Genomic DNA, 22,719 nt, shown 5'->3' with positions numbered 1-22,719 from the left:
AATTAATTCCACCACCCAGAGCCCCAGGCTCAGGAGCGGGGCTGAATTCCACGTTTCCAGAGTCCTGAATTCCAGGGATGGAGGAAGAATAGCAGCCCAGGGCGTCCTGCAGGCTATGGTACCGGAGTGGAAGAACTGGGCTCCAGCCCCCGATTTTGTCTGATTTACAGGATTAATTCCCGACCTGGGCCTCAGTCTCTCCCTCAGGAAAGAGGGGACGCTGACCTCCCTCCTCTCCCGACCTTTACGGAGCAATCACGAGGGTGAATGATAAATGCTGTTGCGCGACTGCTATGGAGGTCACGTTGGTAGCAGCTGGAAAGTGAAAGATTTGCAAGGGAGGGCTCTTCATCACTCAAAATGGATACCTAGCCTGAACGGCAAACCTTACAGGGGAAGACAGCAAGCGGGGGGACAGAGAAAGGGAGTATCTCGCTCTCTTTGTGATAAAAAAAAAAGGCGCCTCTCAATCCATGTTCTAAACACACACACGCTATTTATAGGATCTGCTGAAAATGGAGTTTTAATTGGTTTCACTGCTGGAGAGAGGACAAAAAAAAAGTCCCCATAACGCTGGTGCAGTTTCCAGAAGCCTCGGCTGCTCATGGAAACTCTGAGTTGCAATCTCACCGCTCCCAAGCCTCTCTCCATGCCAACCGCACACATCCCCGAGTGCGGGGGTGGAGGGATGACCAGTTGGCGGGCGGGAGAACGGAGGTGGGAGGCTGGGTTTCGGGGGGGCAGGGCGGCCCAGTGGGGAGGGGATTTGCCAAGAGGAAGGAGTGGTGAGAGAGCAAGCCGGGTCACAGCTGCACACAGCCTGGCAGAACCCCTCCCGGGGACGGGAGGTTGCCCCGGAGGCAGATGCCAGCCACCTCATCCCACAGCACGTGGGCTTCGGGGCAGACTTGGGAGGAACCGAGGGAGGGCCCGAGTCACGGCCCGCGTGGCGCCGGCCCAGGAGAAGGGGAAGACAGAAGCCCGGAGCTCGGCGGGGTGCAGCTGAGGGATGGGGCCGCCTCCATCCTCCCCCGCCCCAGAAACTGCCCACCTCAAAGAAGCAGCGTGGCTCAGTGGAAAGAGCCCGGGCTTTGCAGTCGGAGGTCATCGGTTCAAATCCCGGCTCCGCCACTCGTCAGCTGTGTGACTGTGAGCCCACTGTTGGGTAGGGACTGTCTCTATACATTGCCAACTTGTACTTCCCAAGCGCTTAGTACAGTGCTCTGCACACAGTAAGCGCTCAATAAATACGATTGATGATTGACGATGAGTCACTTCACTTCTCTGGGCCCCAGTTCCCTCATCTGGAAAACGGGGATGAAGACTGTGAGCCCCGTGTGGGGCAACCTGATCACCTTGTAAACTCTCCAGCGCTTAGAACAGTGCTTTGCACATAGTAAGCGCTTAATAAATTGCTATTAAAAAAAAAGTCTCGTCCGTCCCCTCACCTCCAACACCCCAGAGGAGTGGGCCAAAACCTTATTTTCCCAACATTTAGGACGAGGGAAGGTTGTGGCAGTCCGGACCAGGAAGACTGAAACTAGAGCAATGGAACTGTTATCTTTTACTGCTGTTCTCTCCAATTTCATTGACTTTTTAGCCTGTGAGTCTGCCCTTCTCTCACTTTATTCATTCATTCAATCATATTTATTGAGCACTTACTGTGTGCAGAGCACTGTACTAAGCGCTTGGGAAGTACAAGTCAGAGGGTGAGAGCCCCTTGGGGACCACGGGATGCCTGACACAATGTCTGGGTTTTCTCCCCACGGCTTATCATTGATTATTGACCTGTATACATGTATATAGGTTTGTACATATTTATTACTCTATTTATTTATTTTACTTGTCCATATCTATTCTATTTATTTTATTTTGTTAGTATGTTTGCTTTTGTTCTCTGTCTCCCCCTTTTAGACTGTGAGCCCACTGTTGGGTAGGGACTGTATCTATATGTTGCCAATTTGTACTTCCCAAGCGCTTAGTACAGTGCTCTGCACATAGTAAGCGCTCAATAAATACGATTGATGATGATGATGATGATCAGTGGGAATAGGGCCATTCATTCATTCATTCAATCGTATTTATTGAGCGCTTACTGGCCAGGCCAGAGGGTGTGAAAGATCACTACGGGGACACTGAATGTGAAACAAAACCATGAGCCTCAACAGGATTCCCACCGCCCCCACCCAATCACACTGGCCTCATATTTGCCGGGGGGGAGGGAGACCACCCTTTGGGAAGACCCTGCAGAGCAGTCCGGGGCTGAAGCCACAAATGCCCGGTTCCCCTTTCCACACGATCCTCCGGAGTTGGCACACCGTGACGTCGGACCACTACGGAATTCCAGAAAATAAAATCCCTGGCAACTGAACTGGGGCCCCCCGGCCCTGAGGGAGGAGACAGAGTCCGGCTTGGTTCCCTCTGAAGCCACACAGTCCCCTTTTCATGAGTTACAGCTCCCCCACCCTCTTTTCAGGCTTCCCCACCCCTGAAAAGTAAATTTCGCAGGTTTTGCAGATTTCCAGTAAGAGGAGAAAGAGAAAAAAACGGTCACTAAGTCACGTGCCTCACTTCCCGTCCCCCGCGCCTGGCCCTGGAGGTCGTCAGAACGGCGGCTCATTCTGCCGTCACCGTTTCCCCTTCGAGAAAAGGCCCCTGCCCAGCTCCAAGGCAGGAATTCTGATAGGATGCTTTGGGATCTTCCTGGAAAAGAAGCCAGATGAAGACTGGGGGGAGTTGGGGAGCGCTGGGCCGGGAGTAGGAGTTTCTGGCTCCAATCAGGGCTCCGGTCTGGGCTCACTGCAGGCCTCTGCCTCCTCGCTGCCTTCCAGATTAAACACAGACGATGATTTGATCCTAGGGTCAGCGGGGTGGGAAATCATAATAATTATGGTATTCGTTACGCGCTTATTACGTGTCAAGCACAGTTCTAAGAGCTGGGGGAGATAGGAGTTCATCGGGTCAGACACAGTCCCTGTCCCACGTGGGGCTCACGGTCTAAGTAGGAGGGGAAGCAGGGACTAAATCCCCATTCTACTAATTGAGGAAACTGAGGCACGCAGAAGGTAATAATGATGGCATTTATTGAGCGCTTACTATCAATCAATCAATCATATTTATTGAGCGCTTACTGTGTGCAGAGCACTGTACTAAGCACTTGGGAAGTACAAGTTGGCAACATACAGAGACAGTCCCTACCCAACAGTGGGCTCACAGTCTAGAAGGGGGAGACAGAGAACAAAACCAAACATACTAACGAAATAAAACAAATAGGATATGTACAAGATAAATAGAGTAATAAATATGTACAAACATATATACAGGTGCTGTGGGGAAGGGAAGGAGGTAAGACTGGGGGGATGGAAAGAGCTATGTGCAAAGCAATACCAGAAAGCCAATTACCTAAATGAATTGGGCACCGAGGCTACTCGGTATAATGTAACCAGATTTGGTTTAATAATAATAATAATGGCATTCATTAAGCGCTTACTATGCGCAAAGCACTGTTCTAAGCGCTGGGGAGGTTACAAGGTGATCAGGTTGTCCCACGGGGGGCTCACAGTCTTAATCCCCATTTGACAGATGAGGGAACTGAGGGCCAGAGAAGTTAAGTGACTTGCCCAAGGTCACACAGCTGACAACGGGCGGAGCCACCATTTGAACCCATGACCTCTGACTCCAAAGCCCGGGCTCTTTCCACTGAGCCACGCTGCTTCTCAAAATTTTATCTCGGTACTCCTAATTGATTTATTTTAGACCTGCCAGTGTATTTTCAACTTTTTTTAAAAAAAATTCTCAAAGCAGAGAGGGGATTAGAACCCAGGCCTCCAGCCTTCCAAGGCTGTTACCTTTCCTCTAGACCACCGCAGGCCTCATAATAATAATAATAATAATAATAATAATAATAATGGCATTTATTAAGCACTTACTATGAGCAAAGCACTGTTCTAAGCGCTGGGGGGATACGAGGGGATCAGGTTGTCCCACAGGGGGCTCACAGTCAACCCCCATTTTACAGATGAGGTAACTGAGGCCCAGAGAAGTTAAGTGACTTGCCCAAGGTCACACAGCTGACAATTGGCGGAGCCGGGATTTGAACCCACAACCACTGACTCCCAAGCCCGCACTCTTTCCACTGAGCCACGCCGCTTACCTATGATCACAAGGTAATCATAGGTAATCACAAGGTAAGTCACAGAAGGTAAGTGACTTGCCCAAGGGCACAGGGCAGGCAAGTGGCAGAGCAGGATTAGAACCCAGGTCCTCCAACTCCCAGACCCGTGCTCTTTCCACAAGGTCACGCTGCTCTAGGTGGTTAAGAGCCCGGGCTTTGGAGTCCCAGGTCATGGGTTCAAACCCCGGCTCTGCCAGTTGTCAGCTGTGTGACTTTGGGCAAGTCACTTCGCTTCTCTGGGCCTCCGTTCCCTCATCTGTAAAATGGGGATGAAGACTGTGAGCCCCCCGCGGGACAACCTGATCACCTTGTAACCTCCCCAGTGCTTAGAACAGTGCTTTGTGCCTAGTAAGCGCTTAATAAATGCCATTATCATTATTATTATTATTATTAAACCCAATCTGGTTACATTATACCGAGTAGCCTCGGTGCCCAATTCATTTAGGTAATTGGCTTTCTGGTATTGCTTTGCACATAGTAAGCGCTCAATAAATGCCATCATTATTACCTTCTCTGTGCCTCAGTTTCCTCAATTAGTAAAATGGGGATTTAGTACCTCGGTGCCCAATTCATTTAGGTAACTGGCTTTCTGCTGTACAAACTTCTGGCCTTCAAGATTCACCTGACCTATCTTGCCCTCGTCGCCTGGTCCCACCATGCCGGCCTCCTCAGTTTGAGCCAAACTTGTCTTCTTTTTAGACTGTGAGCCCACTGTTGGGTAGGGACCGTCTCTATATGTTGCCAACTTGTACTTCCCAAGCGCTTAGTACAGTGCTCTGCACACAGTAAGCGCTCAATAAATACGATTGATTGATTGATTGATTGATTCTAGCTCCTCAAGGCACTTGGCCTTCCATCATCAGGCACTCAGAGAAGAAAACGCGGCCTAGTGGAAAGGGTCCGGGATGGGAGTCGGAGGACCTGGGTTCCAATCCTGACTCCTCTACCTCTTCTAGACTGTGAGCCCGCTGTTGGGTAGGGACCATCTCTACTTGTGGCCGACTGTGCTTCCCAAGCGCTTAGTGATAATAATAATAATGATGATGATGGTATGTGTTAAGCGCTTACTATGTGCCAAGCACCGTTCTAAGCGCTGGGTTAGATACAAAGGTGAACAGTTTGTCCCACGGGGGGCTTGCAATCTTAACCCCCATTTTCCAGATGAGGGAACTGAGGCCCGGAGAAGTGAAGTGACTTGCCCAAAGTCACACAGCTGACAAGTGGCGGAGCCGGGATTCGAACCCACGACTTCCGACCCCCAAGCCCAGGCTCTTTCCACTAAGCCACACTGCTTCTTAGTGCTCCTCACTCAGTAAACTCTCAATAAATACAACTGAACGAATGAATACCTGTCTGCAGTGTGACCTAGGGCAAGTCACCTCACTTCTAGAAGCAGCGTGGCTCAGTGGAAAGAGCACGGGCTTTGGAGTCAGAGGTCATGGGTTCGAATCCCGGGTCCACCACATGTCTGCTGTGTGACCTTGGGCAAGTCACTTAACTTCTCTGAGCCTCAGTTCCCTCATCTGTAAAATGGGGATTAAGACTGTGAGCCCCACGTGGGACAACCTGATCACTTTGTATCCCCCAAGCGCTTAGAACAGTGCTTGGCACATAGTAAGCGCTTAACAAATGCCAACATTATTATTATTATTATTATTATTCTCCGTGCCCGTTACCTGATTTGTAAAATGGGGATTAAGACTGCATGAGCCCTATGCGGGATAGGAACTGTATCCAAACTAATTATCTTCTAACTTCCCCTGTGCTTCGTAGAGAAGCAGCGTGGCTCAGTGGAAAGAGCATGGGCTTTGGAGTCCGAGGTCGTGGGTTCGAATCCCGACTCCGCCACATGTCTGCCGTGTGGTCTTGGGCAAGCCACTTAACTTCTCTGGGCCTCAGTTACCTCATCTGTAAAATGGGGATTAAGACGGTGAGCCCCATGTGGGACAACCTGATCAGCCTGTATCCTCCCCAGCGCTTAGAACAGTGCTTTGCATATAGTAAGCGCTTAACAAATGCCAATTATTATTATTATTATTATTACAGTGCCTGGCACATACTAAGCACTTAATACACCCCCACCCACTTCCCGGCACAAAAATATAATAAAAAAGAATGGCCCAGTCTCCCTTCCAACCTGAAGAATGGAACGGCTTCCGTCCTCCCAAGGCCAAACCCTCCCTTCCTCTCTTCCCCTCCCTCCCACTGCTCCTAAGGAGATTTTTCTGATTAAACCCTTCATTTCCCACCCTCCAGTCCAATCCATGCCATCTCATAGCTGTTCTCTTGACCAAAGTCTCTTTTGGCTAAATTTATATCTTCCCTTTCCCGTCTCCCCTCGTGGACTGTAAACTACTAGGGGAAGTAGCGTTGCCTTGTGGACAGAGCACGGGCCTTAGAGTTAGAAGGACATGGGTTCTAATCCCTGCTCTACCACTTGAGTCGCTTCAATTCTTTGTGCCTCAGTTACCTCATCTGTAAAATGGGGATTAAGACCGGGAGCCCAGTGGGGCACAGGGAATGTGTCCAACTCAATTACCTTGTGCCTGAGCCAGTTCTTAGTACAGTGTCTGGCATATAGTACGCGCTTAATACCACCGTTATTATCATTATTATACTCCCCGCAGGAGAGGGACTGTGTCTAATCTTTACTTAATGAAGAGCCAGAAATAGGCTACGGATTTGGGGTGGGGCGCCGTATGAAATAAATACAAGCCAGTTCTTCTAAAATCACTGGCATTTACTGAGCGCTTACTGCATACAGAGCACTGTATTAAGTGCTTGGGTTAGATACAAAGGTGAACAGTATGTCCCACGGGGGGCTCGCAATCTTAACCCCCGTTTTCCAGATGAGGGAACTGAGGCCCGGAGAAGTGAAGTGACATACTAAGCACTTAATACACCCCCACCCACTCCCCGGCACAAAAATATAATAAAAAAGAATGGCCCAGTCTCCCTTCCAACCTGAAGAATGGACCGGACAGGAGATCGTGCTCTCGCAAAGCCGCACATTAGAGAAGATTGTCTCCTGTCCCACTAACAGTGTCAGCTGCCCCTCGCAAGCCATTTTTTCCAACAGAACGGTGTCCTGTAACCCGTCAGGTTTGCGATGTCGGACGTGCTCCCTGATTTCCTAAAAACGTCCTAGTCGGAGCATACGGTGGAAACCTACGTCTTGGAAGAACGGGATGTGTTTACACTATGCACACGGCTCTCCGGGTACTCACGATACATATGCTTAGGAGAAGCTGTCAAGGTGAAGTTCCGTTTTTCAAACCCTACTTGGCCACTGACTGCCACGCGGAAATCGGCGATGGGGCCCAGGTGATTTCACGCTCTACTGCCCTCGTCCCCCGCTCCCAAGGCCCACGGAGGGGGCAGAGAAGCGAGGGAAGGATCGGAGCTCACGGACCCTGGATTACCAAGCTGTTCCTTTGCATCTGGGCCACTGCCTCCCCCCGTCCAAAGCCTCCCCGGGGTTCAGGGGCTATTCCACAAAGGAGGCCCCTAAGCTCTCGTCGGGAGTGGAGAGAACCCCAATAAACAGGGCGGCGGGGGGGGACGGACCCTCCCTGTGGTACTGGAGGAATAGTCTGTAGGTGGGAATTTGATCCACAGTAAATCCACAGTATTTACTAAGCACCTAATACTTGGAAGAATTCAATAATAATTACTAGACATGATTTTAGGATCTAACCAGGGTGATATATCCAAGTGGTTAAATACCATCATCAACATTACTATTATTATTATAACAGCCATTTACAGATAGGAAGAAGGAGAGTGGATATTTAGAGGAGTATTTAAGCATCAGGGTGTGGACAGAAGTGGCTACAACCTCATTCCTCAACGGAGAGGGGTTTTTTTTTTAATCGCAAAGTTACAAACATAGATGTGTTGCTTATGGAGGGATTCCATAGGGGAAGCAGTGTGGCTCAGTGGAAGAGAGCATGGGCTCTAGAGTCAGAGGTCATGGGTTCATATCCCGGCTCTGCCAATTGTCAGCTGTGTGACTTTGGGCAAGTCACTTCACTTCTCTGGGCCTCCGTTACCTCATCTGTAAAATGGGGATTAAGACTGTGAGCCCCCCATGGGACAACCTCATCACCTTGTAACCTCCCCAGTGCTTAGAACAATGCTTTGCACATAGTAAGCGCTTAATAAATGCCATTATTATTATTATTATTCCTGGGACTCCTCTGCATGCACTCACTTTCATGTATCCCCCTTTGCCACCTCCCTCCCATCTACCCACCCAGAAGGAGATGAGAGCCCCATGTTGAGTTCCCAAAGAACGCAGGAAAACCCTACCCCTGCCTCCAAGTACCCCCCAGCCACCCCAGCCCGTCCCCTGGCAAGATACATTCCTCCTCTAGACCGTAAGCTCCTCATGGGCAGGGAACATATCTGCTTATTCTTTTATATTTTACTCTCCCAAGTGCTTAGAACAGTGCTCTGCACAAAGTAAGCACTCAATAAATACCACTGATTGACTGTGGGCAGGGACCATGTGTAGACATGATTGTCTACAATTATGTAGACAATGACAATTTTCTCAAGTACAGCACCTGTGTTCTTATGTCGGCTCTGCCAACTTGCCTGCTATGGTACCTCGGGCAAGTTACTTAACTATTTCTCTGTGCCTCCGTTTTTCCAACTGTACAGTGGGGATTCGATGCCTGTCCTACCTCCTACTTGGACTGTGAATCTCATGAGGGAACAGGGACTGTGCCCGACTTGATAATCTTGTAGCTACCCTGGCATTTGGCACATCATCATCATCAATCGTATTTATTGAGCGCTTACTGTGTGCAGAGCACTGTACTAAGCGCTTGGGAAGTACAAGTTGGCAACATATAGAGACAGTCCCTACCCAGCAGTGGGCTCACAGTCTAAAAGTTTTTTTTAGGCACATAGTAAGTGCCTAAAAATGCCGTGATTACTAGTATTATAACCATGCTCTGTTCGCAGAGTTACTTGAGTTAACACTCAATAAAAACCATTGATTGACCGATTAAATGGGTCACTCGGTTCTATTTACCAAGTTTGGGTTCAAAGGGACCTCTAGTTACTGTTCAGAAAAACTGACCATCAGTAGCATCCTTCTCCACCTCCCCCACACCGCTCCCCTATTCTGCAACTTTCTCTCTTTTTTTTAAGGTTATTTGTTAATGGCTTAATATGTACCAGACACTGTACTAAGCACTTAGATACAAGCTAATCAGGTTGGACACAGTCCCTGTTCCACAAAGAGCTCACAGTCTTAACCCCCATTTTACAAATGAGGTAACTGAGGCTGAGAAGTGAAGTGACTTGCTCAAGGTCACACAGCACAGAAATGCAGGAGCCGGAATTAGAACCCAGATCCTTCCGACTCCCAAGCCTGTGTTCCATCCACCAGGCCAAGCTGCTTCTCTTGTGCTTCTGTCTCCCCAGTCAAATTCATATATGTTTCCAGGCCCTGGAACTACTTTGGCCCGTCAAACTTCGTTGTTTAACTTAATTATTACGTGTCTCCGGAGAACCGGGCATCCCAGCTTTTGCTCACGAGAAGCAGTCCTTTCCCTTTGAAAGCTTTTAGCCTAAGTTAGCCAAAAGCCAGAGGCTATCGGTCAATCCAGGGCAGGTTTTCAGGCTCCTTGCTTCTCCTGCTCCTCTTTTCCGAATGATTCTGCACATCAGCACCTGCACTGGTTGCAGATCAGAGGAATGGAAGAAGGGGAGGAGCCACATGGGCTGTTAATATGTTTTGTTTTGTTGTCTGTCTCCCCCTTCTAGACAGTGAGCCCACTGTTGGGTAGGGACCGTCTCTATATGTTGCCAACTTGGACTTCCCAAGCGCTTAGTCCAGTGCTCTGCACACAGTAAGCGCTCAATAAATACGACTGAATGAATGAATGAATGAATGACTGTTAGCATCTCCACTGGGAAGCGGCCACCGCAATCGGCTAAAATGATGTTTGGGGTATTCCCTGTAAACTGGGGTTAAACCATCTTGGCGAGGGAGAAAGGGAAAGACATGAGTTATCCTTTATGTCTGAGGGGAGAAATTGATATCCAGGAAAAGGCAGGCGGCATTCTCCATGAATGCTCAGGTCCAGAGCCAAAAATCAGATGCCAGATATTGTTAAAAGTGATAATACACAGTCGTTGTCCTGCTATGTTACCCTCTCTGTGCCTCTAAAATAGTATTAAAATACCTGTCTTCCCTCTCAGACTGTAAAGTCCACCAATCTGATTATGACGTAGTATGTGTTGAATAAATATGATTATTATTATTATATCTGCGTTCTAATCCCGGCTCCCTGACCTGCCTGCTGTGTGACCCCGGGAAAGTCACTTAACTTCTCGGTGCCTTCCTCGTCTGTAAAATGGGAATTCAATAGCCGTCCTCTCTCCTACTTGGACTGTGAGCTCCACGTGGGACTGGGACTGTTTCTGATCTGATTATCTTGAATCTATTTCAGTTCTAATGTATTGCTTGGCACATAAGGGGCGCTTAACAAATGCCACTATTATTATTACTATTATTATTATTATTATTATTAGGTCCAATTCCAGAAAGTCCAGCCATCCCCAGGCTCTCTAATCTTTGGAAAGCACCAACACCCACACGAAGAACAGAAACGCCAGATTATCTTTCAGTGGTTCCGAGTCAGGCAGTCACAGACACTTTGCCCTGAGAACCTACCCGCTGATAATCTTCTTGCCCCTTTCCATTCTCCACCGTGCAGAAGCCAAAAACTATCTGGGCTCCACCCCAGAAGTAGCTGCAAATTATGGCACTTCTTTAAGCGCTTACTATGTGTCAAGCACTGCTCGAGGCGCCGGGGTAGATTCAAGTTAATCATTTCTGACACAAGGTCACTGTCCCACACTCTCAGTAGGAGTGATCAGGTGTTTATAATAAACAGTAATTAAGGAATTCATTGAGTGCTTACCATATGCCAAGCACTGCACTAAGTACTGAGGCAGAGATTGGGTAGGGACTGTCTCTCTATGTTGCCAACTTGTACTTCCCAAGCGCTTAGTACAGTGCTCTGCACACAGTAAGCGCTCAATAAATACGATTGATTGATTGGGTCCCATGTGGGGCTCAGTCTAAGTAGGAGGGAGAACAGGGGGATGAGTAACCCCCGTTTGGCAGATGTGGAAATTGAGGCACAGGAGTTCAGTGACTTGCCCAGGGTCACACAGCAAGCAAGTAGTAGAGCTGGGATTAGAACCCAGGTCCTCCGACTCTCCAGCCCGAGCTCCTTCCCCAAGGCCACGCTGCAAAGACTGTGGGCGCCTCTCATTCGGAAGGAATGAAAAGCACCAGATGAGCCAACGGACATTCATTCTCAGAGCAAGACTCAAAGCCGCAGGGACCGACAGCATCGAGGCCACTTACTGTTCGAGAGGCCCCAGCCCAGCAGACGGAGGACCGGAACGGGAGACTTCAGTGTCTGGACTCGGTCTGGCCAAGGGGTGAGTCGTCCACTACTGATGCTTTAGTTTCCACAGCTGTAACGAGAGGAGAAGGATTTCCGTTCCCATCTCTGTCACCATTATGCTTCCGCCCTCCATCCCGTCTGGAATTCCCTCCACTTTCACAACCAGCAGACAGCCGCAGCTCAGTGGAAAGAGCCCGGGGCTGGGACCTGGGTTCTAATCCCAGCTCTGCCTGCTGGGTGACTCTGGGGAAATCATTTAATGTTTCTGGGCCTCAGTTTCCTCACCTGTTAAATGGGGATCAGGTAGTTGTTTCCCCACCTACTTAGACTGTGAGTCTCCTGCGGGACAGGGATGGGGTCTAACCTGATTATGTTGTACCTATCCTAGTGCTTAGCGCAGTAAGTGCTTAGAGAAGCAGCGTGGCTCAGTGGAAAGAGCCCGGGCTTTGGAGTCAGAGGTCATGGGTTCAAATTCCGGCTCCGCCACTTGTCAGCTGGGTGACTTTGGGCAAGTCACTTCACTTCTCTGTGTCTCGGTGACCTCATCTGTAAAATGGGGATTAAGACTGTAAGCCCCACGGGGGACAACCTGATCACCTTGTAACCTCCCCAGTGCTTAGAACAGTGCTTTGCACATAGTAAGTGCTTAATGCCATTATTATTATTATTAATAAGTATCACTATCATCATTATTATTACCCTTACCACTGCTCTCCCCATCTTCAAAGACCTTCTGAAATCACAACTTCAGGAGGCCTTCCTTGATTAATCTCTCATCTCCTCTCACCATTTCCCCCAACCCAGTAGCACTTTTGTACATATATTAAGACTCTCTTGTTTCCCTTACCTGTAATTTACTTTAGAGTCCATCCCCCTGACTAGATTGTCAATTCCTTGAGAGCAGTGACCTTATCTACCAACTCTGTCATAGCGTACTCTCCCCAGCACTCAATACGGTGTTCTTGCAGAGTAAATACCACTCAATAAATACCACTGATGGACCGACCAAGGGCTTGGGGATTGATGTGGGGGAAGGTAGGAAGTTTTTTGTTTCATTTTTTAATGGTATTTGTTAAGCACTTGCTATGCGCCAGGCACTGAACTTAGATACAAGCCAATCATTCATTCATTCAATCGTATTTATTGAGCGCTCACTGTGTGCAGAGCACTGTACTAAGCACTTGGGAAGTCCAAGTCGGCAACATATAGAGACAGTCCCTACCTAAAAACGGGCTCACAGTCTAGAAGGGGGAGACAGGCAATAAAACAAAACAAAACAATCAGATTAGAGGCAGCTCATGTCCCACATAGGGCTCACAGTCTTAATCCCCATTTTGCAGATGAGGGACCTGAGGCACAGAGATGAGAAGTGACTTGCCCAAGGTCATATAGCAGACAAGTGGCAAAGCCGGGATTGGATCCCAGGTCCTTCTGACTCTTAGACCCTTGCGCTATCCACTAGGCCAGGCTGCTTAAGGGGAAGGAGAGGGCATGAAGAATACAAGATAGTACTAGTATTTATCTTTTGTGGGAATGGAGTTTCTATACTCCCCATCTCCTAATCCCGGGCTGGATCACCTGACATGGTGGAGTGCAGGAAACGTGCAAAGCTGAGAGGCAGAGGTCAGTGCTCCACTGAGCTGCTGATCTGGGCCGGTGTGCCAGCTGGCCCCAAGGCCCTGGTCCTGTCATTGCCTCCGGCTCACTCCCCTTCCCCCTCTTTAGGCCCACCCCCAACTCACCCCCAGGCACAAGAGTTGGGGACCCCCAAGCAATCCCTCGGGCCTCCAAGGCCCAGCAGGGAAAAGAGAACTCTCCATTCCCGCAGCAAGGCCAAAGCCGAGTTCCTAATTCCAGAAGGGTGTTTTTCCACCTCCGGCGAAGGAGGCTGCGGAGGGCTTGGCTCCCGTGGTATCGACACGGACCGGATGGTCCAAGCTCTGCTCTCCCTGAAGGTCCCAGGAGGGTCTCTTCTCCCTGCTCCAACTCTCCATCTGTCCCCTCGAGGCCCTGGGACTGTGGCCGGCTTCCAGGATCTCGGACTCCCGGGGTCCTGTGGCGGTGGGAGCCTTGGGCCGGGTTCCTTATGGCCAGCCTATAGGTGCTCTGGCTTGCCCACTAAACAGCAAGGCCTCCAGCTGGCAGCGATCCTGAGCTAGCAGACTCTGGACTCCTTATCTCCTGGATTCCAAATCCCACATGCTCCCAGGCTGGTTGGATCTGATTCAAGTTGCCCAGTGAATCCCAAACTGGGGCCCACACCCTGTGCAGACTCGCCAGGTGGGCTCGCCTGGGGGAAAAACTAGCAGCCAAGGGCTAGGAGAGGGACACACGGGGGTGGTGGAAAGCATCAGTCTGCCCTCCTGTCACACTCCTGTCTTTCTTGTAATAAGAGGGCTGTCAGTGACACAGACACACATGTACACACACTCACTCACATGTACACGCACACTTCTTTGCACCAAGTGCTGCAGTAGCAGCAAGACTGCTGCGACCACAGGAAGGTCACGGAATTTCTCTATATGTTGCCAACTTGTACTTCCCAAGAGCTTAGTACAGTGCTCTGCACACAGTAAGCGCTCAATAAATACAATTGATTGATTGATTGATTGATTGATTTCTCGGTGCTTCGGTTTCCTCCTCTGGGAAATGGACATGACCTCATGTGGGGCAGGGACTGACTGATCGGATTAGTACAGTGCTTGACAAACGGTACGCGCTTAACAAATACCACAGTGATTATTATCATTATAGTAAGCCATTAACCCCAGTTATATTATTATTATGACTGTAAGATCTGATCTGGTCCCTATCCCACACCGGGATCATCTTTCATGGATTTCTTCAGCCAACAGACATTCCAGTGGTAGTTCGCTTTCACACACCGACATTCCCATCAAGCCCTTCTTCTCCAGCCGGCTCAATATTCCGGACCCTGGGAAAGTTGTAGTGGATGCTCTGATTGGGGCTGGTGGGTTCTGAGTCACGGGAAGCCTGACGCTGCTCTTCTGACCACAATGTCCGACTGCTCTTCTATTTACCATTCATTCATTCAATAGTATTTACTGAGCGCTTACTGTGTGCAGAGCACTGTACTAAGCGCTCGGAAAGTACAATTCAGCAATAGAGACAATCCCTGCCCACGACAGGCTTACAGTCTAAAAGGGGGGAGACAGACATCAAACCAAGTAAACAAGCAACAATAGCATCAATATAAACAGAATTGTAGATATATATACACACACACGCCAACACTGTTCTTCTGCTTTCTTTGCTCCACCTTTCCTTGTGTGTCTGTCCTCAATCTCTTCTCCTCCACCTTGTTCTTAGACTGTGAGCCCTTTGGAAGCAGGGGAGTGTGACATTCTCATCCATGTGTGTGTATGTGTGTATATATATATATATATATATACATATATATATACACACACACACACACACACACACACACATATATATGTGTGTATATATATGTATATACATACACACATATATGTGTGTATATACGTATATATGTTTGTACATATTTATTACTCTATTTATTTAATTTACTTGTACATATCTATTCTATTTATTTTATTTTGTTAATATGTTTTGTTCTGTTTTCTGTCTCCCCTTCTAGACTGTGAGCCCACTGTTGGGTAGGGACCGTCTCTCTTTGTTGCCAACTTGTACTTCCCAAGTGCTTAGTACAGTGCTCTGCACACAGTAAGCGCTCAATAAATATGACTGACTGACTGAATGAATGAATCCACGTATTTTTTTTTCCCCTCATCGCTTACAACAGTGCTTCGCATCCCACGGATGCTCAATACTGTCACTAAGAAGCAGAACACACACACACCAACCCCTGAGAATAGTTCCCAAACAGCAACTATTCACAGTCCATTGGAAAGAATCATCTTTGTCGCTTGCCTTTTTTGCCCTTTTCTCCTTACCCCGACTTCCCCGTTGGATGTCGTGCCTTTAGTCCTTCGACTCTCCCTTATAAAGAAGGGACTGGATTTACTCTGTATTTTACAGAGGGAGAAACTGGGGACCGGAGCGAGGAAGGGGCTTGATGGTGAGTCTCTGGCAGAGCAGGGCTCGAACGTGGGCCTCGACTCCCCGCCGTAGCTCTGTCCATTCTCTCACACTTCCTGACCATATACCACAGGGACTGGGTAATCTGAGCGGGCACTGACGACATGCCATTAGTGGTCCATCTTTTCCTGACCCAGCCAGGAGTATGGGACGGGGCGTGGGGTACGGAGGAAGGAGAGGAGAAGGGGTTGGGGAGGAGATTCTGTGTAAAATCCAAGCGCTGAAGCAACAGACCCGCTCCAACTGCTTTGGAAAACACCCTGACGACCCGTCTCGTCTGCTCTCTTGCTGCCTCTGACCTCTGCAGCTCCGAAGACAAAGTTTGCTCTCCCCATCGGGAGGGAAAAAAGCAACTCTCGGAATCGGGTCATGAGCAATTCACGCATCTTTGTTGTGCCACTGAAGTGGCCAAGTGGATCGGTAGCACTAAAGAAGTGTTAGATAATTATCCCTATCCAGAAATGCAGGGAAACCATATTTTTACCACTGAGGATGGAGACACGGAGTCGGGGAGAGCTGTCAGAGGTCACTGCCTGGGGAACAGAAGCCTGAACCCCACTACCCTGGTGAGGGGGCGGCCTCAGAGCATCATCATCATCATCAATCGTATTTATTGAGCGCTTACTATGTGCAGAGCACTGTACTAAGCGCTTGGGAAGTACAAATTGGCAACATACAGAGACAGTCCCTACCCAACAGTGGGCTCACAGTCTAAAGCAGCCACATATACAACAGTTTCCAGGGGTGTGCTCCTAAATTTGAGGGTAGGGATGGCGTCTCCCTAGTCTCTTGGACTCCCCAAGCGCTCAGTTCATCTGAGGGTAGGGATGGCGTCTCCCCAAGCGCTCAGTTCAGCACTCTGCACCGAACAAGTGGTCAATAAATACCACTGCTTCCTTGGTAAACTTGAACTTCGGTCTTGGGGATTTCCCACCCAAAGCCAATAGTTCCAAGGGGGAAAATCCCTGGGATTGCATTCAGCTCTAGCGACAAAAACCCAGAAAGCGGTACTTCCCGGACTCCGGGGGGTCGGTCCCTGCTGGCCAGGATAACACGGGGGACAGTGTAGTAGGGGATGGTCCTAGGGCTGTGCGCCTCAGAGTGACTTTAAATCCACTTCCCCGCTACACCGACCCCCTTGGAGTGGGCAAGCCACCTGCCCACCCATTTCACGTGGCTAAATACGGCCACATATTCTCTGACCCACAGACTCCTATTTGTGAGTTGGCTACGACCTGCCTCCTCTCATCCCTCTGTTCGGCTGAGCCTAGCGTTCCCTCTGAGGTCTCTGATCCTCCTTCCTTACCACCTCCTTACTACCTCGGAAAAGCAGCGTGGCTCAGTAGATAGAGCACCGGATAATCCCTGCTCCGCCACATATCCGTTGGGTGACCTTGGGCTTAACCTCTCTGGGCCTCGGTTACCTCATCTGTAAAACGGGGATAAGAGTGTGAGCCCCATGTGTGGAACCGGCACTGAATCCACCCTAACTTGTATATACCCCGGTGCTTAGAACAATGTTTGGCACATAGTAAGCGCTTAATAAGTGCCACAATTACTATTATTATTATTACCGCCCCGCTACCCTCAAATCCAGGTACCAGAGGCTGATTGTCTCTATATGTTGCCAACTTGGACTTCCCAAGCGCTTAGTACAGTGCTCTGCACACAGTAAGCGCTCAATAAATACGATTGATTGATTGATTGATTGATTGATTGGAGCAAACCTACCAGAGAAGCAGCGTGGCTCAGTGGAAAGAGCAGGGGCTTTGGAGTCACAGGTACATGAGTTCAAATCCCCTCTCTGCCAGTTGTCAGCTGTGTGACTTTGGGCAAGTCACTTAACTTCTCTGGGCCTCAGTTACCTCATCTGTAAAATGGCGATTAAGACTGTGAGCCCCACGAGGCACAACCTTATCACCTTGTATCCCCACAACGCTTAAAACAGTGCTTTGCACATAGTAAGCGCTTAACAAATGCCATTATTATTATTATTATCATCATCCGAGACCCAGCATGGCTCAGTGGAAAGAGCACAGGCTTTGGAGTCAAAGGTCATGGGTTCAAATCCCGGCTCCGCCACTTGTCAGCTGTGTGACTTTGGGCAAGTCACTTCTCTGTGCCTCAGTACCTCATCTGTAAAATGGGGATTAAGGCTGTGAGCCCCCTGTGAGACAACCTGATCACCTTGAAACCTCCCCAGCGCTTAGAACAGTGCTTTGCACATAGCAAGCGCTCAACAAATACCATTATTATTATTATTAATATGAAAGAAGCAGCGTGGCTCAGGGGAAAAAGCCCGGGCTTTGGAGTCAATCAATCAATCACATTTATTGAGCGCTTACTGTGTACAGAGCACTGTACTAAGCGCTTGGGAAGTACAAGGTGGCAACATATAGAGACTGTCCCTACCCAACAGTGGGCTCACAGTCTAGAAAGGTCAAAGGTCATGGGTTCAAATCCTGGCTGCACCACTTGTCAGCTGTGTGACTTTAGGCAAGGAACTTAACTTCTCTGTGCCTCAGTTCCCTCATCTGTAAAATGGGGATTAAGACGGTGAGCCCCCCGTGGGACAACCTGATCACCTTGTAACTTCCCCAGCACTTTGAACAGTGCTTTGCACACAGCAAGCGCTCAACAAATACCATTACTATTATTATTAATATGAAAGAAGCAGCGTGGCTCAGGGGAAAGAGCCAGGGCTTTGGAGTCAAAGGTCGCGGGTTCAAATCCTGGCTGCGCCACTTGTCAGCTGTGTGACTTTAGGCAAGGAACTTAACTTCTCTGTGCCTCAGTTCCCTCATCTGTAAAACGGGGATTAGGACGGTGAGCCCCTGTGGGGCAACCTGATCACCTTGTAACTTCCCCAGCACTTTGAACAGTGCTTTGCACCTAGTAAGCGCTTAACAAATGCCATCATTATTATTATTATCCGAGACCCTGGAGTACAGCGAGCCTCAGTGCCGCTCTCCGAGGCCCAGACCTCCCTCTCTTCCTTCTCCCACCTTCTCTAAGTCCCCCTTTAGGGAGACCCCTGGTCACTTTCACTAAAGACCCTCTGTCTAGAGGGGTGGGAAGGGGGCAGAGAGAATTTCCTCTCCCAGGACTGCCTCTAGCACCTCCCCACAGAAAACAGTCTATGCCCTACGGGGCAAAGATCAACACCTCTAACAGAGTCTGGCAAGGGGCCACAGCCTTGCTGGATAAAAACACGTGGCCTAAGGAGGGGAACCGGGACACACGTTTCCATCCCCAGCCGTAAGTCGCCGAGCGGCTCCCCTCCGCCATTCCCCTCTCGCTGGGAGGGCGAGAGAATTCACCTTGGGACCACAACGGGGCTCCTGGGGAGGAGATGTGCGCCTTTCTGGGTACAAAAAGTTCCTCCCGTGGAATCCGCAACGGTCGGGCTGCCCGGCTCCAATCATCATCATCAATCGTATTTATTGAGCGCTTACTATGTGCAGAGCACTGTACTAAGCGCTTGGGAAGTACAAATTGGCAACATCTAGAGACGGTCCCTACCCACAGCGGGCTCACAGTCTAGAAGGGGGAGACAGACAACAAAACCAAACATATTAACAGAATAAAATAAATAGAATAGATATGTACAAGTAAAATAGAGTAATAAATATGTACAAACATATATACATATATACAGGTGGTGTGGGGAAGGGAAGGAGGTAAGATGGGGGGGATGGAGAGGGGGCGAGGAAGGAAGGGGCTCAGTCTGGGAAGGCCTCCTGGAGGAGGTGAGCTCTCAGCAGGGCCTTGAAGGGAGGAAGAGAGCTAGCTTGGCGGATGGGCAGAATGGGGCAACAAGAGTCGAGCCGACCGGGTCTCCTCTGCTTCCTCTGCAGATGGCACGGCACTCAAGCTTGCTCCCCGTCAAACCGCCAGCATCCCCGGCCTCCGGGGATACTCTGTGACCGAAAGCAATTTCGCCAAGGGCTCTTTGCCACCTGAATCCAACCCTAGAGAAGGCAGCCGTTCTCCTCAGCTTCATCCAACCTCTTGGTTAATGGCACCCAAAGAGATCGGGTCATTGTCTTGGCCTGCTCCTACTTACTAAGAAAAGTCAGGGCAGAAAACATTGCTGAGTACCTCCCCTCTAGATGATAAGCTCGTTGTGGGCAGGGAATGTGTCTGTTATTTTAGACTGTGAGCCCACTGTTGGGTAGGGACTGTCTCTATATGTTGCCAATTTGTACTTCCCAAGCGCTTAGTACAGTGCTCTGCACATAGTAAGCGCTCAATAAATACGGCTGATGATGATAATGTACTCTCCCACCTTACCTCCTTCCCCTCCCCACAGCACCTGTATATATGTTTGTACATATTTATTACTCTATTTCTAGACTGTGAGCCCACTGTTGGGTAGGGACCGTCTCTATATGTTGCCAACTTGTACTTACCACGTGCTTAGTACAGTGCTCTGCACACAGTAAGCGCTCAATAAATACGATTGATTGATCTAGTTATTTGTACATACTTATTCTATTTACTTTATTTTGTTAATATGCTTTGTTTTGTTCTCTGTCTCCCCCTGCTAGACTGTGAGCCCACTGTTGGGTAGGGACCGTCTCTCTATGGTGCCGACTTGTACTTCCCAAGCGCTTAGTACAGTGCTCTGCACACAGTAAGCGCTCAGTAAATACGATTGACTGATTTAGTTATTTGTACATATTTATTCTATTTATTTTATTTTGTTAATATGTTTTGTTTTGTTCTCTGTCTCCCCCTGCTAGACTGTGAGCCCACTGTTGGGTAGGGACCGTCTCTCTATGTTGCCAACTTGTGCTTCCCAAGCGCTTAGTACAGTGCTCTGCACGCAGTAAGCGCTCAATAAATACGATTGACTGGTTTAGTTATTTGTACATATTTATTCTATTTATTTTATTTTGTTAATATGCTTTGTTTTGTTCTCTGTCTCCCCCTGCTAGACTGTGAGCCCACTGTTGGGTAGGGACCGTCTCTCTATGTTGCCAACTTGTGCTTCCCAAGCGCTTAGTACAGTGCTCTGCACACAGTAAGCGCTCAATACATACGATTGAATGAATGAATGAAAGCACTTAGTACAGTGCTCTGCACACAGTAAGTGCTCAATACAAATGCTTGATTGGCTGAATAAAACTAAAAAGAAGCTCCCCCCAACCCCCAAGAAAACACAGACGGGTTCCATAAAATCAGCTTCCCACTTTGAATCAATCTGACTTACTGAGTGTTTACTCTGGGCTGATGAATCAATAATAATAATAATAATGGTATTTATTAAGCGCTTACTATGCGCAAAGCACCGTTCTAAGCGCTGGGATCTGACTTACTGAGTGTTTACTCCGTGCTGAGCACTGTACTGAGCACTTGGGAGAATACAACAGAACAGAGTTGGCAGACAGATTCACAACAAATGGATGTTTCTGCCCCTGAGAAAATGTTTGATGGAGACAGAGAGTCCAAACAGCCCTGGGGGAATTTAAAAATAGCTTGAAAGATGTCCCTAGCTCTCTCCCAAGGGCCTCAGCTGCAAATTCTGTCTCTCCGGAGTTTCCCCGCTGTCCCTCATCAGCCATATTAGCCTCATCAGCGCTTAGAACAGTGCTTTGCACATAGTAAGCGCCTAGTAAATGCCATCATTATTATTATTATTGCAGAAGAAGCAGCTCACGCTGCTGCTTGGCTCCAAGGATCGAGCAAGAAGCAGCGTGGCCTGGTGAATGCAGCACGGGCCTTGGAGGGGTGGGAGGGGGTTGGTCAGAGAGATCTGGGTTCTAATCCCGGCTCCTCCACCTGTCTGCTGTGTGTGTGAGACCTTGGGCAAGTCACTTCACTTCTCCGTGCCTCAGTTACCGCATCTGTAAAAGGGGGATTACGACTGTGAGCTCCCCCACCGTGGGACAACCTGATCGCCTTGTAACCTCCCCAGAGCTTAGAACAGTGCGTCGCCCATAGTAAGTGCTTAATAAATACAATCATAATTATTATTATTATTATCCCCAGCGCTTAGGACAGTGCTTTGCACATAGTAAGCACTTAATAAATGCCATTGTTATCATTATTATCATTAAGTCACTTCACTTCTCTAGGCCTCAGTTCCCTCGCCTGTCAAATGGGGATGAAGACTGTGAGCCCCCCGTGGGACAACCTGATCACCTTGGAACCTCCCCAGCGCTTAGAACAGTGCTTTGCACATAGTAAGCGTTTAATAAATGCCATCATCATCATCATAGTAAGCACTTAATAAATGCCATCATTACTATTGTTATTATTAACATTATCCCCAGCGCTTAGAACAGTGCTTTCTACACAGTAGGTGCTTAATAAATGCCATTACTATCATTATTATTATTATTAAGTCACTTCACTTCTCTAGGCCTCAGTTCCCTCGTCTGTCAAATGGGGATGTAGACTGGGAGCCCCCCCCCACCAGTGGGACAACCTGATTACCTTGGAACCTCCCCAGCACTTAGAACAGTGCTTTGCATGTAGTAAGCGCTTAATAGATGCCATCATTATTATTCATTCAATCATTCAATCGTATTTATTGAGCACTTACTGTGTGCAGAGCACTGGACTAAGCGCTTGGGAAGTACAATCAATCAATCGCATTTACTGAGCGCTTACTGTATGCACAGCACTGTACTAAGCGCTTGGGAAGTCCAAGCTGGCCACATCTGGAGACGGTCCCTACCCAACATCGGGCTCACAGTCTAGAAGGGGGAGACAGACAACAAAACAAAACACAGTAACAAAATAAAATAAATAGAACAGATATGCACAAATAAAATAAATAAATAAATATTATGAAGTCACTTCACTTCTCTAGGCCTCAGTTCCCTCGTCTGTCAAATGGGGATGAAGACTGGGAGCCCCCAGCGTGGGACAACGTGATGACATTGTAACCTCCCCAGCGCTTAGAACAGTGCTTTGCACATAGTAAGCACTTAATAAATGCCATCATCATTATCATTATTATTATCCCTAGCGCTTAGAACAGTGCTTTGCACGTAGAAAGCGCTTAATAAATGCCAT

The 22,719-nt window shown here is 48.6% G+C and overlaps 1 protein-coding gene across 2 annotated transcripts in view; it reads right to left on the bottom strand.

The window, feature by feature from the left end:
- Positions 1-22,719, bottom strand: part of SLC39A14 (solute carrier family 39 member 14) — a 71,823-nt gene that overhangs the window by 46,754 nt on the left and 2,350 nt on the right. For both annotated transcript variants that reach the window (XM_038747450.1, XM_038747451.1), the window contains exon 2: positions 11,568-11,680. The gene's annotated coding sequence lies outside the window, so the exon portion shown is untranslated. The remainder of the gene's footprint in view (positions 1-11,567; positions 11,681-22,719) is intronic.

The sequence above is a fragment of the Tachyglossus aculeatus genome, chromosome 5, assembly GCF_015852505.1.
Source record: "Tachyglossus aculeatus isolate mTacAcu1 chromosome 5, mTacAcu1.pri, whole genome shotgun sequence".
NCBI lineage: Eukaryota > Metazoa > Chordata > Mammalia > Monotremata > Tachyglossidae > Tachyglossus > Tachyglossus aculeatus.
Note: the sequence above shows the minus strand (reverse complement) of the source record. Positions and strands in the feature narration are given on the sequence as shown.